Below are 5,169 nucleotides of genomic sequence, written 5' to 3' on the forward strand. Positions count from 1 at the left end.
TTGTTTTATTTATGCACAAAAAAATCAAGACAAAAAAATGAAATTCTCCTCCATACGGGTTACTCAGTGTTAGGTTGTGTGCTTACTAGCCGTTGGTCAGTCAGTCTCACGGTCAGTCAGTCTCTCGGCCTGTCAGTCTCACGGCCAGTCAGTCTCTCGGCCTGTCAGTCTCACGGCCAGTCAGTCTCACGGCCAATCAGTCTCACGGCCAGTCAGTCTCACGGCCAGTCAGTCTCACGGCCAGTCAGTCTCACGGCCAGTCCAGTCTCTCGGCCTGTCAGTCTCACGGCCAGTCAGTCTCTCGGCCTGTCAGTCTCACGGCCAGTCAGTCTCACGGCCAATCAGTCTCACGGCCAGTCAGTCTCACGGCCAGTCAGTCTCACGGCCAGTCAGTCTCACGGCCAGTCCTTCACTACAACAACAAGGATAATAGTGGTAGGTATTCCACAATTAACTATGAGGGACTCCAGCGTTGGGCACTGATTTACTCACATAGAACACGGACACACACACACACACGGGACACACACACACACACACACACACACACACACACACACACACACACACACACACAACACAGACGCGCTGAGAGCTATAATTACTGTAGAATGATGGGTAATAAACACAGGTGATCAGGAGTAAACACAAATACCGGGCTGGCTCATCAACACATTAAGGGGGGAGAAGGGGGGGTGGAGGAGGGAAGGGGAGGGGTGGGGAGGGAGGAGGGAGGGAGGGAGGGGGAGGGGGGAGGAGGGAGGAGGGGTGACATACTGTAGTGTTATTAATGTCGACATTCATATATGATCAAATCATATTACAGCACTTATGAGCCAAACTGCCTTAAGGACTGGTCCGTCAGAGGCAGACTGGATCCCCTGGCTATACACTAAATCTGGATCAGCTTAAGATTTGTCCCCCCCACCCCCACCACCAAGCTTATTTCGCTTTGAGATTAACCGCACTAATCCTAACCTAACCTAGCCTATTATAACCTAGCCCAACTTAACGCTAACTTAACCCAACCCAACCTAACCTAACCCCAACCAAAAATCTTCCTGTCTACAACCACAGTACAAGCCCCCCCTCTCTCCTCCCTTTCCTCCCCTCCAACCAGGTAAACACTACACTACTTGCTGACCTCTCCTACAGGCAGGTCCTGGGGAACAAGGGCGGGACTGTATCGAACGACTGGGGGAGTGATGATCTCTGGTGGCCAGTCCCCAGAGGGCTGTTCCTAATTAAGGTCGGGGAGGGGATGGGGCTGAGAACAAGGTATGATCTGGTTTCTACCTGGTAATGATGACTCTAGTATGACCTGGTCTCTACCTGGTAATGATGACCTAGTATGACCTGGTCTCTACCTGGTAATGATGACCTAGTATGACCTGGTCTCTACCTGGTAATGATGACCTAGTATGACCTGGTCTCTACCTGGTAATGATGACCTAGTATGACCTGGTCTCTACCTGGTAATGATGACCTAGTATGACCTGGTCTCTACCTGGTAATGAAGACCTAGTATGACCTGGTCTCTACCTGGTAATGATGACCTAGTATGACCTGGTCTCTACCTGGTAATGAAGACCTGGTATGAGCTGGCTTCTACCTGTTGTGTAGAGAGAGAGAGAGAGAGAGAGAGAGAGAGAGAGAGATATTATTACGTTGGCCCAGACCAAAAATAACCTAATTTAACCGGAGCCTAAATTACCCTACATAGCTAAATCTCGGTAATGGGATAAATACTGATGACGTAATGTGAATAATGATAAAATGGAGCAATATAATGAATAATGAAAACGTTAATGCAGTCTTGTTTTTGAGAGAGAAATAGAGAGAAGAGAAAAATTGAGAGAGAGAGAATTAAAGAATCAGAGAATCAAAACCACAAGAGAGATGAAAGAAAGAATAAAACAAACACACACACACACACACACACACACACACACACACACACACACTAAGACACGAAAGAGAAAAGATAGAGATAAAGAAAGGAGAGAGAGAGAGATAAATTAATAAAGTTTGAAGACAGTGGGAGAATGGAGGATGGTTGGCAGTAGTCCAGCATAGGAGAGGAGAATCACAAGACGAAGGTGGACCAGTGGCCTTATATAATGACAATAAACCCATTTCGTACCAAAGAAGGGTTCAATTGGTGGCGTGGGTTCAGATAAGGTGTTGTGGGTTAAGATATGGGTTTTGTGGGTTCAGATAAGGGGTGTTGTGGGTTCAATTGGTGGCGTGGGTTCAATTAGAGGGTTCATAGGTTCAGATAGGGTGGTGTGGGTTCAATTAGAGGGTTCATAGGTTCAGATAGGGTGGTGTGGGTTCAATTAGAGGGTTCATAGGCTCAGATAGGGTGGTATGGGTTCAATTAGAAGGTTCATAGGTTCAGATAGGGTGGTGTAAGCTTCAAATGGGGCAAATCATGGTTCCAGATGAAGTTGTAGGTTCGAATAGGATTACAGGTTCAAAAAGAGGAAGTCAAAGGTTCAAAATGGGGATCGTAAGTCGAGATGGGACCAAAGGGGGGGGGGGAGGTGGTTGAAGTAGGACCTCGAGTGGAACAAACTGCCGACGTGTGAGGTGGTCAAGGTTATTTATTTACGAGTAGTAGAATAGTTATAACTCCTTCACGAGGGCTAATAACTCCGGGTCAGTGGGAAGTTATTTTTTCGTTCTAATGTTGAGTAAAATGATAAAAGTGTTGTAAGTTATTTATAAGTTATGATTTTTTTTTATAGTTTTATAGTTGTTTTAATTGATTATGGTTATTATGATTCTTTGTTCGTGTTGTTGTTGTTGTTATGGTTCGTGTCGAGTGTTGTTGCTGTTGTTGTTGTTTATGTTGTAATTATTAGGGTTACAATTACTTCACGTGGAGGAAATAAAAGTTTGTTATGGTAGGAGCTAACACACACACACACACACACACACACACACACACACACACACACACACACACACACACACGGCGGCAGCAAGTGCTTATGCAAATTCAATTCTGGGTCATTTTATGTTATCCTCCACATAGGCGGCAACTGCACTAGGGGGGGGAGACGTGGAGGAGGAGGGAGAAGAAGAAGAAGAAAGGAAAGAGGCGCTAGAAAGAGGAATAAAAGGGAAGGGGGGAGGAAGAAGGAAGAGTGAGTGAGTTTGGGCATGAGGGGGGAGGAGAAAGTAAGGGAGAAGGAAGAGGAAAAGAGGAAGGAGGGAGGAGGAGGAGGTAGAGAAAGAGCGCGTGGAAGTGAAAAGAGGAAAGAGAGCGTAATGAAGGAAGGAAAAAAGAGAGAGCAAGGGAAGAAGGAGGAAATATGAAGTAAGGGAGATAGAAGGGAGTAGAGAGAGAAAGGGAGGGGGAGTTCCGGAGCGAGGAGAGCTGATCAGGGGACACATATTGTAGCTCAAAGTTAATCTGTGATGAAATGTGAGGCACCAGCGGGAGTAGTCAGCAAGGACCGCTACCCACCAAAATATTCAAATTGGGTCATTCATACATGCAAAAGTCCTCCTGAAGGCTCTGTGTACGCGTGTGTGTGCGTGTGTGTGTGAATCTTGAGAACACCCTCCCACACACACACACACACACGATGAGGACCTTGGCTAGCATCTATCCTACACCCCTACCCTATACCTGACATATCCTGACTGCTCCTTACAATCCTATACACCTCACACACGGGTCAGCAAGAATTGGCAGCTCATTGACGAAAAAAAAAAAATCCCACGCGCGAAAACATAGTCAGTCAGGTCAGGAAAGATGAAACCTGGGTGAGATAGAAACAAAAATAAACACAAAGACTCGAAATGTGTTTTTGAAAGTACTGTATAGATACTATGAATAAATTCTCCCTGAAAGTATAGACGCCATGGAGGATCGAGCAAAGAGAAGCACGCTTAAGGGAACCTGGAAAAGAGATTCTCATTCTCTTACAACTCGGCCGCGCAACAAAAAAAAAATATTGCTTTTGTAAAATTTGTGTTTAGTGAGCGTTCAGACTAAATAGTTTCCTTCAGAAGTTTCCAATACCCGTTGTGTGTGTTCTTGAAAGAGGTAAATGTGTCTCTTGGTTGTGTTTCAGGTTACGGATTCGTCTACAGGACTCGTCTACAGGTCTCGTCTACAAGTCTCGTCTACAGGTCTTCTTCTTTAGGGTTCTGAACATCACCCTAGATGTTTTATTCAAGCACTGGTCTTAGTCTTGCTTAGGAGCTTGACGGTTCCTAAGAGCTCGATAAAAACTGGTTAATACGGACCAGGAAGAAAAGGATAAACAGGAAACTGATATATATATAATAACTATTCACCTTTAACCCTTAGAGAGAGAGAGAGAGAGAGAGAGAGAGAGAGAGAGAGAGAGGCCCTATATCTTTTGTGGGTTGCTGGAGGTCAATTTCCCCGGCATCAAAAGGAGGGAGCCTCACAGACTCCCTCATATGAAGGCAGACGCTCCGCCGCACCTCAGTCAACTACCGACACTTTTGTCTTGAAATGTGTGCACGCATTTTTCTGTGTGTGTGCGTGGGAGGGGAGGGGGTGAAAGGGGGGGTTTGTTTGAGGGGTAAAAACCATATAATACATCATGAAATGTATATCTGTATGTAAATATTGAATGAAATTACACACACACACACACACACACACACACACTACGTTTGTTTTGGCACTGTTTTCATTTCACTAATTTCAGGTCGAGTCTCTGAATAACCTTGAATTAATTATTCAAGTTTAAATTTATTGTATACTTTATGTATTTATCATTATTATTATTACTAACTTCTCCTCTTCCATCATTCTTATTTCTTCTCCTCTATCATCCTCACTCCCTCACCTGCTCCGGCCATCAATTAACCTTCATCTCGTACTCAGTCCCACAGGCGAGGTGAGGTGTGTGTGTGTGTGTGTGTGTGTGTGTGTGTGTGTGTGTGTGTGTGTGTGTGTGTGTAATTAATAACCTTGTGTCGTATTCATTACTCGCTGACGTTTAAAGGTGTGGGTCTAAGTCAGTCACTGTCAGCTCTCAAAATAGAAAATGTCAGAACCCTCAAAGTCAGAGCTTACTTATTCCGTTATGGCTTGGGAGTAGTCTGTCTGTCTGTTCTGTTAATTACCACCCTATTGACGGTATATGACAGAAGCCAAGAGTAAACGTTTGGCTGTGT

Source organism: Homarus americanus, unplaced genomic scaffold, assembly GCF_018991925.1.
Source record: "Homarus americanus isolate GMGI-L3 unplaced genomic scaffold, GMGI_Hamer_2.0 scaffold53880, whole genome shotgun sequence".
Lineage (NCBI taxonomy): Eukaryota > Metazoa > Arthropoda > Malacostraca > Decapoda > Nephropidae > Homarus > Homarus americanus.